This window comes from Channa argus, chromosome 4 (genome assembly GCF_033026475.1).
Source record: "Channa argus isolate prfri chromosome 4, Channa argus male v1.0, whole genome shotgun sequence".
NCBI lineage: Eukaryota > Metazoa > Chordata > Actinopteri > Anabantiformes > Channidae > Channa > Channa argus.
Genome location: NC_090200.1, coordinates 25,050,744 through 25,064,467, shown reverse-complemented (window position 1 = coordinate 25,064,467; position 13,724 = coordinate 25,050,744).

The following is a 13,724-nucleotide window of genomic DNA, read 5'->3' as shown; positions in this document are numbered from 1 at the left end:
ATTGCACAAGATTTAACTGTGTAAAATGCTCAGAAACACTGAACTATGTTTCAGCATAATTGTTTTTTTATTAATTCATGGTTTCACAAAGTTTCGGTTTCACCACCACTAGTGTTATCAGTGAAGGTGTATTGACATAACAGCCAAACAACAGGACTTCCAGCGCAACGACGCCAGTGTTGATACAAAAAGAGATTATTGTTTATTTTTTATTAGTAGTATTGTTAGAATACCGACAAACTACAAGACTACTAGTGAATAAAAGTCGTCGTTGTATATTTTGGGACATAAAGAAACACAAAAAGCCTAATTAGCTTCCCGTCCGCTCAAGCGGCTGCCGCGTCGCCGTTGTTCCGCACCGCTAACGCACCACATACACAACAATGTCGAGGTGCGCGTAAAAGCATTTTTTTCCCCGACACACGCCGCGTAGGAACCAGCTGATGACAACGACACTGAGCTGAAGAGGAACAAATACTCTGCTGTTTTAAACAGCGCCACCACCACTTCCTGCTGAGGTGAAAATGACATAACAGCATGGATGAGTCAAATGCGTTAGAGACTATAGCAGCTAGAAAGGCTACAAAATGACACACATTAACTATTGCAGCGGTAGACATAGTTGTAGCGGCATGTAATGGCAACACTGCTGTAGTGTACATGATGGTTACAATTTTTAGCAGTATAATATACAGTACTAAGATAAATTAATGCATTGTTCTAAAATTCATATTATTATTCATAAATTTAAATACAAATCTATGTTCCTACAGTATATAAGCACACCAATTTATAACATGCTACAATTATATTTCTGAGCATCCCAGTGGACCTATTTACTGAATATAGTTTTAAGTAGGTAATTGCAGTGGGCTGCATTTTGAGGAAGCCCTTATAGTGGCCACACATGAGCCAAACGTACACCTGCTGATTTCACTCAAGTGCCAATTTACTGATCAGTAGGTGGGTTTGCAGGTGAGGAGGACAAGTGCTCCGGAAAACTTTGAGCATGATTGTAATTGCTTAAAATAAATTGGCGGGGAAAAACAACAGACCTTTGGCCACTGTACCTACAGTGTATATAATGGTCTTGTTTGTTTAGCATATTTAATTTAATGTAATTGATTTTTTTATAACAGCACGTAGCATAAGTGAACCCAAGGTGACCTGTGTTTTGCTCCCCATTATGACAGATAATTAAATTATGATTATCCACTCTCTTATGAAGCATGTTCTTACTCATGTAGAATAGCATTTTAAAAAGAAAAAGAAAAATGCTCACAGTACATTGGTCTTGGAAGACTGCTAATGGTTCTTTGTACAATTATCCCTGACCAAAGAGTCTTGTTTAAATGTAATTTTCCATAAAAGCACATGTAGTGGGCATAAAAGGCCAGTTTGAAAAGAAAAATGAAGAAATGAATGGAGGAAATGATGTGAAATTATCCACTTTAAAAACTAATGGCATTTTCCTTTTCAGCTATGTCTGATTAAACCTGAGCTCCAAGATGTGGTTGTGCACATGGGTCTTTCTAATTTTTGTGTGTTCAGGAGAGCGTGTGTCTGAGCAGGGAGTGTGTTCTTACATCAAGCTTGTGCTTCCAAAGTGTGTGTGTGTGTGTGTGAGTATGTCTGTGTGCTACAACAATAACCCACACAGGAGTAATTCAAAATAGAAACTATGTACTATCCTCTGGTTGTTCTGCTGTTATTTTCCCTTTAATACACCGCTCACTACACAGGACCCTCGCCTCAGCTTTTAGCATCAGCCCATGAAGTAGAGAAGAGATGGAGGGTCTACATCTGAGTGTTTTGATACACTTTTTAGCCTCTCTGCCAGAAGACACAGTGCTTATTTAAGATAATTTTTCATCCTTCTGGGCTTTTTACGGCCTGAAGTGGACAGTGTCTATTCTTCCTGCTCTTGTTCACATCTCTTTCTCCAGGTGAAACAGCGCAGAAATGTTGCTTTTAACTGCACACTTTCAGCACTATCACCCTACCTCAAAATGGAGTTTCTTGAAAACTTCAAATTGTTCTCTTTTCAGCAGTCAGGAGAAATAAAAGATGGTAAAGAAATGCAACCAGTGGATGTCTTCTAGTGTGTGCAATGTTTAAAAAAAATTTAAGGAAAGAGGCAGAGAGAGAACGAGTAGTGTTTTGGAACAGTAAATGATGGAGCTGAACACACAGTGCAAAGTCTGCAGTTGCAGTTATTATCATCATTATAACAAACAGAAATTTCCAAAAGAGATTTAGCATTAAAGGACATGTGGATTGAAAGTATAGAGCAAATTCGTTGACTTGATACAACTCCTATATAAAAGGCACTTAGAAAAGGTTATTCAAATAATGGGGAGCAAATAGAAATACATTGTTTTACAATTCCCTCCATCTTTTATACTCAGACAGTCGTGTTTGGCATTTAACAAAAGCTTTTAACTTTTCGATCCAGCCTAATTTCAGAGCACAATACAACATTTTAACACCGTAACTTTGCAGTCCATACGCAGCTGAACTTTTCAGGTCTTTTGTGACAGTGGATGATTTCTGCTTTTTTTTTTTTCTTGTAGAAATTACAGTGATCACAAATGCATTATGGCAGACCAGTTTGCCGCAGTCTCCTAAGCGCCACAAATTGCAAACTGCTAGACTGTGAGCGACAGAGGTGGACAGGGAAAGAGATGGCAGGAAGATGAAGCTTTGTCTGTCTCCAGCACGGATGGATTAATGAATGGGCCAGCCCCATAAAGGCGTAAGGCAATCAGAGGCCCCTCATTCAGACCCTCTGATGTTGTTATTTCTTGTTACACAGCCAAGGGCTTGTCTGTTAATGCCAAGGAAACAGCCCTAAACGTCTCCTAAGGTGTTTGCATATTAAAATATTTGATGTTTTTTCAAAAGGGTGAAATGAGCAATCAAATCACTTACTTAAATGAAAGTAGCAATACTGCACTAAAAATATTACATTAAACATCCTGATTTGAGTATTTTAGTATAATTAGTAAAATGTAATAAAAGCGTATTTAAACTATCAAACTAATTAGCATACAAATACTATCAGACAGTTTAATCTACAGCAATACATATAATTGTATAAGTTAATCATATGTAAATTCTGTCAAACAAATGTGGTGCAGTAAAAAGCAAAAAAACTTTGATTGATAATAGCTCATCCTTCATATGTTTTAGTACACTGTGTTTAGTCGTTAATATGGACCAACTTCTTTCAAAAATGAAGAAAGAGGGATTAGGAGCCTCAAATGCAGCAGCGATTTAAATCAAACCATATTGAATAAAATCACATTTCTAAAAGAATCACGCTTACTGTCACCTCACACTTGAAATTAGAGTAGGCACGAGTGAAAATAATTGAGCAAATAGCCCTGCAAGTGTGCAGTCTTACTGTTGAAAAGAACACACACTCATGTTAAAAAATACATGCTGTGCAATAGACATAAAATCAGCAAAATACATACATAAGAAGGAAAACATACTGGACAATACTGACAAATTATGAAAAACACTTCAAATACACCTTTGACTAAGACACAATCAAGTAAATTATAGTACACACTGATAAATCTCATATTCCACCTGTGGTCTCTTGGTGTGGATGTGTGTTTATGAAAAACTATTTAGCGCAAGTGATAATAGACACAATAAATGGCACGTATGCGTCTCCTGACCCGACCTTTGCTGCCACTCCAAATATATTTACCCTTAGACAGTGTGTGAAATGGGTAGGCATAGGCCAACTGTGACAGGAGCACGAACAACAGACATTTAATGTTACTTTTGTTTTATGGACATTTATTTTGTTTGTCATCAAGCCCACCCACATAAATCATATTTGATTTGAACATGCACAAGAATGGTTTATAGGTTAAATATACACACAGGGCACCACAAACAAGGACTGTGTTGTACTGCTGCTTCTCTCCATCCTTGTCATTTGACTTGAGCTCAGGCCTTAAATGTCACAAGGAGAGTCAAAATTCCAATGCCGATTGGTTAAAAAAACAGTGAGTGGCGCATCCGCCATTTTTTCCTGAAGCTTAATTAATTTTCACATTTATAAGAAAACCCTGCTCTGTATTATTCATTAATGTTTCTCCAACTTCCTGTTATTTATTTTATCTGAAAATAACTCTATTCTGGTTCTTGTGTGTAATTGGTTATAAGGGAACCCTCCTGTTAAATGTTCCACATTTTCAATTTCAATTTTCTTCAAGTGAGGCATAATTTTAGATGTGAGTTACCAGGGGGAAGGGAAGGATAGGGAGAATGCAACAGCCAGTGCATGTTTGTGCCTGTGGTGTGTGTGTTTTTGCACTTGCATGTATGTGCACATACTTATGTAATATGAAAATTTTCAATTATCCATTCCTGTGTGCTGATCACTGCCAACAAGAGAAAATCACCATTTCACCATTAGTTATAATTCAGCATTGTACTCTGAGAAACACCCGTCCCTGTTTTTTGCCCTTTTTTTTGCTATTGACTGCCTGCTGTGCATCCCCTTCAGCTAGAGTGTTTATGAGTGTCTTTATGTGTGTGTGTGTGTGTGTGCGTGTGTGTGCACGCGTGTGTGTGTGTGTTTGTGCGCGCGTGTGTGTGTGTGCATGTGTGTGTGTGTGTGTGTGAGAGAGAGAGTGCAACAGTTGCAGAACAGAGAACAAGCATCAGACATTAGGAGGGTATTGATTATGAACAAGAAATTGCCAATTCCCACCTCGGGGTCAAACTTTCCCCTTACTCAAGTTAGCAGCACGGGATGAGAAGTCAGGAACACAATTATTTTGCCATTTTCCCCAAAGAAAAAGAGACCATGCTCAAAGGAAGAGCTAAAAAAGAGGTCAGCTGAACTTGCCTCACTACCGTCTCACGTTCCCAATTCAGTCAGAGGCGAATTGCCTTGGTGGGGGACTGAGCGGCTGTACACATTACAACTGAGTCTCAACAGCCAAAGTCGAAGCAGGCCTGTAATTTCTGCCATTTGAGAGTGTGAGCTGAAAAGCAGAGTGATGGCCACTTTTCTGTTATTATTCCTTTGGCAGAGTGCTGGCTGAAGGAAACAACCATACTTTAAGAACATATCCATCAGTCACTGGCAGTATTTGGAAATGGTATTTGTAGAAGTAATCTGTCATGTTGCATCGTTAACTTTGAAAATCAAGTGCTATTGCGCATGTTACGGTATATAATATTCCACCGTGCATCTGTCCTCCTGCCTCCTGCATTTTATGGCAACAGAGGCCACTGCAGCAGCAGCAAAACTCTGTGTTTTAAAACTCTACTCAAAAACCTTCCTCGTTACTGAAAAGTGCAGTATCATAGCAGATATAGGCTTTATTTGCATATAATAAGATGAATAGAATATTTAACATATTCACCATGAACAGTCTTGCTGGAGACAAGAACTGATAACTACTGACAAATGGCTGCAGAAACACCACTGAGACACACCATGTCTCAGAGACGCAAAGACACAAATGACAGACACAGGTAAACAGCTGCATACCTCACAAGATGGTGCCCACAGCTCCCAACATTTACTCAACATGACCAAGCTTCACATTCCATATAAAAATAGCTAATACTACATAATGTGCATATATGCATATTAAGTCACCTGGTTCAATATTTTAAAAAGTACAACAAAAATTCTAATAAATATTTTGTGGATCAAGATTTAGATTAAACAGATTATTCTATTACAGTGTAAAGCAAATTCGTTTTTTATGACAAAAACATCTTACTGTCTCAATCGTTTTTTTTTTTAACTCCAAGAATGATTATCCCTCTCTTCTCTGTAAACTGTTCAGTAATTTCTTCAAAAAGATGGACACTGAGAAGCGAATTTGTTAGGGACTATTTTTAGCTGTGGATGAATACACATTTGGCGGTCTAGTTCCTAGCTACAGCAATAGAATCCTGTACAGTATGTGGGATTAACTCAAAATAAATTACAGTGTGTCTTCATGGTAGTAAAGAAGCATCACTGAGATACTTCTTATAGTTCCCAGACAACAGTGGAGCTCTATGGCACTGAGGAATAAAATATGTCGGCCTTTGAATAGACAGACAATACTTGGAACTAAAATTAATGTATAATTGGTTTTAAGATTTAAGATTTCAATGGAATCACAATAATACTAGCATTAGTAGAACAATAGATTCTCTTTACGGATTTTTGTTTTGTATCGTGTCATTAAGGTTTTTGTATGAGTTGCGTCATTTAAAAGTCTTGAGCTTTATTAGTTTTTATTCCCATTTCCTCCACAAAAGTCTTGGGCCTCACACTCCAATTAAAAGCAATTTGTGAAATTACTATCACGTCACCAAAGCGCTCCTTTTAAGAGGACTTGTGAGGTTGCAGGTGTTATCAGCCATGCTTATGAATAAAGAAATCCAATACAAGTTGATGTTTGTGTTGAAAGCAATAGCCCCTGCATGTCATTATTATAATGGAGCTCGCTTTTGAGGCGTAAAATTGTTTACAGACTGAGAACCCATAATAAGAAAGGGAGGTGTGATTGTACAAGAGTTTATTCAATAAAGACTTTAAGTGACAGACAACATAAGCTGACTGCACCATTAGTTTAAAAATGTAAATCCAGTATGTGGACGTTTTTTGCTTTAGTTTGTGTTTTGGACCTCCTGTTGAGCTACAGCTGCATGGCTCCTCTGTCCACTGTTTATCCTCCTCTTTTTTCTACATCAGCCCTCTTTGCCTCTGTCTCTCTCTTCTGTTTTCAGACCTGCCATCATGTTAGAAGGTAAATGAGTTCTTAGTGAGTATTAACTAAGATCAGCGGTGGTTATCTGATCAGAGCAGGTCACATGGAACAAAGACCTCTCCTTTTCCTCCAGCCACCTGCACTGTCCACTACAAATGAGCTCGGAAGTGCTATGTGCGCGCGTGTGTGTGTGTGTCTACCTACATTTGTGCATGTGACTGAATGCTCATGTAAGTATGTTTATCTATGCATCTATGCATAACTCTATTTGTGTGCATGTGTGTGCGTCTCCAGGGCCGAGGGTCGACAGATGCTCCTTCTCAGTGAACACAATGAATTACTTATAGGCCGTTAAGCCAAACACAGCCGCACTGGCCGCTGGTTTACCCAACACTGATAGGGCCATCTGCCGAGGTGACTCTGCCTAGCCCACTGCTCTTTACAGACACGTAACCAGACGCTTATCTGCCAGGGTGGGGCCCCACTGCTGATTAACAACATCAGGAGTTCTACGATTGTCTGTGTGGATTTGTACATGTGAGTACACGTGCACTTTCATATGCAGGTGTATACCTCCAGGATTTTTTCTACAATGAGAGGGGTTAGTGTGTAGGCTGATGCAGGAATCACATTTAAATTTAGGCCTGGGGTAAAGATTAAGAGACTCAGGGCATACTGTGACTTGCATTATGCAAAAGCTGCAGCTGTAAAGAAAGTTAAAACATGCCCAAATCTTTTTTTGCAATGTTATACAAGTGTTTATCTCTGTCGTGCCCTTGAGCAAGGGCCTTAACTGCAAATGCTTCAGCGGACCAGCTCACTCACTGGCCATGGGTCAGACAGTGGTGGAACTGGGAGCTTTCAATGTGTGAGTGTGTGAAACTGTTCATGAAAAAAAACGGAAGACCTCTCAGCAAATCTTCCCTAAATGAAGTAAAAAAACTAAAAAAAAACCCTAAACTAATTTTCTGTTCTCTAAATCCTTTTCCTGAGGGGTCTTCATCCTTAAGACTCTTTTCTCTTGTAGGCCTATGTCTCTCACTGGTTACTGCCGCAAAAATAGCCTCAGGAGTTTGCTCATCTCACGTCAGGTGTTTCTTTGGCCCCTGTGCATCATCTATTACAATCATGGAAATCCTGGTCGGGTATTATCCTTTATTTAATTAACCTTTTGCAGGTACAGTTTTGCTTGTCGTATAAGTTAAAATGAAATATAATACACAATAACAACTGAAAATATCACTTAGAATAGTCATAACAACCTCTTTTAAGGTCCCATTGTTGTCTTTTTTCTCATATATTTGATGAAATAACACATGATAATGTAATAGAGGTTATTTTAAAATTATACAGTTTTCTGAAATTTTCCTATACAGATTATTATTTTTCTTACCAATAATTATAAAATATTTTGTATCATAAAATATTGATTCTGGTTCTAGTATTCATCCTATTCACAAATAATCATGCACAAAAATTTTAATGGTAGGATAATAACCTTCTAATGTTTCTTCTGCAGAAAGGTGGAATCAGCTTAAGAGTATTTCAAGTAACATGACTGCACATGAACTGTTGGGGGATGTTTACCTGTGCCTGCTTCATTGGTTAGAACGGGTTACCTGCATCTTTTGTTTGGTTAAGAAGTTAATTAAGATGGGAAGAGATGAAGTGGAAGAAATGGGACCCTACCTTGTGAATATTAAAACACAATAGTAAGCACACAGACCACAGGGTCAGTCGTTTGATCCCCGGTACCGGCTATATGTTGATGTAGAAAAAGTCAAACAATAAATAGATGAACAGGTTTCCAGTGGCATGGTTTGATATCAACACTCCTCTACTGACGTACTGTGGCACCGCTTTTCAGAATCAGGACAGAAAGTCAAAGCACAGTCTCTAACTCACCAACACAAAGGCAGGAGAAATCTCATAGAATGACGCCAACGATTAACAAGGTGTGACGTGTCTGTCCCAGGTTTTGATGCAGGCTTGTTTGGATGCAGACATAAAATTCTTAGCTCCTCATTCAGGGAATCTGCTTTGTAAGATTTTAGGTCACGTTGAAAACTTCACCACCAATTTTTTTTTAGGCTTTGTCCTCTATTTTACTGAGCTCCTTCCATTATCACTTTATTCCATCCCTCCTTGGAGTTCCTTGTGAGCAACATCCCACTCTTCAAAAGGTAAATGCTCATCAAGAAGGTTAAACGACGTGCTACATTCCTTCATTTATAGTGTGTTTTTCTTCCTTTAAATGGTTGTTGTTAAATAACCGGCTCAGCCGCTTGGTGGCGATGCTTCAGTGTTGTTGCCATGGTTACCTACAGTTTAATACGGCACATTAATTTAGAGCAGCAAACAGGTCAAAGGTGTGTGGTTAAGCCGTGCATTACTGCAAAGTTAATCAGCACCTTCCAACCAATCACAAAGACTACGGCCATGGTATAAGACTGCTTTAAATTGTAGTTGAGTCTGGGTGTTCATTTTTCATAATATTGAGTTTTGTGTGTGTGTGGGTGTGTATGTCTGTTTGTATATCTGTCAGCGTAGGTGTAAAATACATACCTGATGGGGTTCACATGTGCATGCGTGTGATTGTGTGTTTGATATTTGGAATGGTTGCCATGCTTACAGGCTCCTCTGTATAGACTGTGGAGACAGAATTATAGATTTGGAAGATCTCTTTCTTTAATGCTGTTTGGACCTTTGTTAGTCATACTGCAATATAAGTGCAATCTCTGTCATATTCAACTTTAAGAATACGTACCTGTCTGTGTGTTGGCCCCAATTAAACATGCCCAGTTTCTTCAGGTTAGTCATTCCTTTTATGTGTTTTAGTTTTTAAATTCAGTGCTATACTGATATCATTTTCCAGATTCTAAAGGGGTTATTTCCATGATGCACTGTGATTGTAAGTCAATCTAACACACAGATATAAGGCTCAGCTTTTTCAGGTTGGTTCCACATTGTGACCAAATATTTAATAAACAACAATTGGTACAAACACTGGTTTGAGCAGTGGTTCTAAACATTCATGTTACATTAAGACAAAACCATCCATTTGTCATCGCTTTGTTTTGTTTTTCTAGGCATGTGAAGCTGTGAGCAATTTAAGAAGTAAAGGTGGCAGAGTTTTGTGGTGACCATCTGCTTTACTCAGCCTGTAAGGCACAACAACTGCCAGGTTTTACTGAAAGCGCTGCACTGTTTCTGTTTCTAACATTGAAACAACTGACTGACAGTTCTATTATATTACATATTCCCTGAGCACTCCCTTGTTTGTCAAAATTGCATATAACAGCAGGTCATGCAAAACATCTGAAAAAAAAAACTCTGACTAAAAAAACTGAGACATTATCCAAATTTCCCCATGGGAGGCCATTAATCTATTATTTCATCTAGCAAATGTCACATCATTTTTCAATTCCTTAGCTGAGTGTGTTGTAGATATTTGGTGCAGGCAATCATCATGTCGTGTTTTACAGGGACATTCTGTTACATTGAATCTTACAAGTGTTTATTTGTACAGTGACATTTTTGCCTCTGCTTGTTTATAATATGTCTGATAATGAGTGCTAGTTTGAGTGAAATATTCACAATGGTGTTCATACCATGTGTCATGTAAATAGGTTTTAAATTTTGAGTTTGCTTGAAATTATTTTTAACAAAAACACTTCCGTTACTAATATTATGTCTTGAGGTTTTTTTAAATCTCTTGATACAGTAACAGTAAGATATTTTGGGAAGATGTTTGTATTTACTTCCTTGCCGAGAGTTAGGTGAGAGGCTTGATACCACTGATGTCTTTCTAGGTAATGTGAAGCTGCCTCAAGCAGCCGCTTAGCTTAGCACAAAAACTCAAAACAAAAGAAAACAGGTAACCCGGCTCTGTCCAGAGGTTAAAAACAAATTTACACATTATATACTTACCTGGCAAAATCAGTGCACACAACTAAAAAATGGTGTGTAAACATGCAATACATAATGTGGTAATTTGTGAGCTATAGAGGTATTTGTACATAGAATATCTACAAGCCAGGCTAGCAGCTTCCAAATGATTCGGTCTTTTTGCTGAGCTAAGCTAATCTGCCCCCGTTCTTTTTTGAGTAATAACAACCTCCGAGAAAGGAAATATGTTTTCAAATATGTCAAACTCTTGTCATCTTAAGATGTTTTATGAATTTTATTATTCTAAAATCAGTTGAAATTGTTTTCTGTAATGATGTAAAAAATATACAGCTCACTGTAGGATGCTGCTCTCTGTGTGATGTGCTAAAGTTTGAATTTTTGTAAAACAGTTCACTTGAATTAAGAGGTTTCATTTAACCCAAACTTAGATTAAGCGGTAAATCAGTCTGACCTGCACCCTTTTCAATTTCAAAATCAAAACGTCATCGTGGTCATGTCAAAAGTCCCATCTTATCTCTAAACAGGCAGGCCAGAGGTGGTGGTGATGCTCAAATTATGCTGTGTTCACAGAAAACTGTCAGTGGTACAGTTGGCCTCATCATCCCCTACTATTCATTTTCCTCACTCCCTTTGTCAGACTACTACAGTCTCACATAAAAGAAGCTCGGACTTGGCCTAGATATGTGTGAAAGGGAACACAGAGAAACCACGTTACATTCAAGTTCCCACAAAGACTGAAAAAAAAATTAAATAAAATCCTACACAAATGTGTGCATACAGACCCATTTCAAAAGGAGCACACACACACACACACACACACAGACACACACACAAACCCACAGAAAACAACAAAAAACAAACACTCGAAAACACAATAGCATTTCCCACAATGGTTTCGGAGTCTGTGAAATTAGAAAGTACAATGATGCATACAACACACAATGGCTTTACAAATTGCTCATTTGTGTCTGAAAATACATGTCTTTTCTAGTGTTTTTGCCACGGAGACACACGGTGACAGATTATGCGTAGCTGTCGTCTGTGAGCGAGTACAGTTCGTATCAAATGTAACATTTTTTTTTTCAGTTTCTTCATTGGCTTCAGACACTGTTGTAGTGCTGCTGTTTGCAGCTGAAGAGCAACCAGGTGACAGTCAGCCGTGAATGGTGTCACTGTATATGCACACTTACTGTATACAGTACACTTGTTATATCTACACACGCTTTCCTCTTTTTAAAACATTGCAGTGCATGTACAGGCTTGTCAAAACCTTAACAATTAAATATTTACAATTTCTGTATAACAGTTATAGATTTTTCTGTTAATCTAAATGTGTTCGGTGTTATAACACAAAGTAAAATGTATATTCACTATTCACCAGATTCCTTCTCTTCTTTGCAACAAAGAAAAAAAGGGGTTTTAATGAGCTTTCAGTGATAGAACAAAGAATTCTAAACATCTTACACATAGGTTGACGGCTGCATTCATAAATTCATAATTGGCCCTCAAGGCTGTGACACTCACACCATGATGCAGCCTTGCATGTTAACAATACCCATAAAGCAGGAGGAATTGTTTGTGTCCTTGTTTTTGATTAGAAAACATTTTGAGAACATTTGGGCGTTTAGGACACACACCCAATTATGTCCATGTTAAATAAATCACTGTAAAATTCTAACATTTTGGAATTTCAACTGATTTTCATATAGATACATATAAACATAAATCTATTTGGAGAGTTATTTTGAACAGTGCTAGCCCAACAGTATACAATTAATAATTTATAAAGTGCAAAAATAGAAAAATACTCAGTGGTTTACCCATGTCCTACATCTCTATAATCCACAAATGTAACATTAGTCAACCTTTAATGTTGTTAACTACTTTATATATTTAAATTTTTTATGTAATTTGTATATTCTAGGTATACGTGGAGTATATAGGTAAATTCATCCGATGCCATTCTGGCGCTGCAACAAGATGTACAATAAAAATACTGTAATTTGAGAGCAAAATATGCAGGACATGTTTAGATACTGAGCTGCAGCCTGTTGCACTCACCTGTTTCTCTAATAATAATGGAAATCACGATGTGGGTTTTTTTTTTCACCTGGCTGCACCTTGTCATTGGACACTCAGTAAAAAGCTATACTAAGTGGATACACAGCAGTAGGCTTGTCAGGCTGCCTTGCTGAAAAAGACTGAAGTCTGAAAATAAGTCTAAAAAAAACCCCAGCACTTTATGTTCAACTCAAAGAATAGCAGGGAATTTGAAAAATGAACAAACTCAGAAGAACAACATAACCCAGCTCAAAAGTTATGATAAAATCTATGGCGCCCAGAGGTAAAAGTCTCGTCGCGTGTGTGTGCGTGTGTGTGTTTTTCTACCTATGTCGAGGAAATAATGCCGATTTAATTTCTCCTATAGTTCAAATCGAGTGGGGGCCGGGGAGGTGACGTCAGGTCCCATCAGGCTGACAGACCTCCTATTGGACCAGTGGAAGCTTTTTAAAGGAGCAGGCAGCAGCGCACCGGAGACTTGTTCTCCTCTTCAGACGCGCCGCACTTCTCCACGTCTCAGTGTCTCTCCATCCAGCATTGTAGCAGCCGAGCCGGACTGACAGCAGCTAGGTGAGCGCGAAGACCCCCCATTTTTGGAAAAAAAAATTAGCTAGAAAGAGTGGAGGAGAGGAGGAGTCGATGTGGGACTGAGCGCACCGCTCCAGTATTTCGTTTGCTGTAATGTCGGTGAAGGTTCTCAGTCATCCAGGTGTTGTTATCTGGAAGTTGAGTCCTTTCATGATTCAACTTCCAGGTATGCTGCTATATTAAAAAACTTAAAAAAAACAGGGAACATGCATCAGCTCAGAAATACGCTGACTGAAATCAGACCATTGTGTATAAGAAAAGCTAATGTTTGCATCAGATCAAGCGATGAAAGTCATTTTTCCCTGTCTGATCCTCTGCTCTGTTTCTTGTGGTTTAGACACGATGACGAAGAGGAGGAAGCATGCAGTGTTCCGGCTGACTTGCAAAATATCAACAGGTATGTGAACCCACCGAGCATTGCAT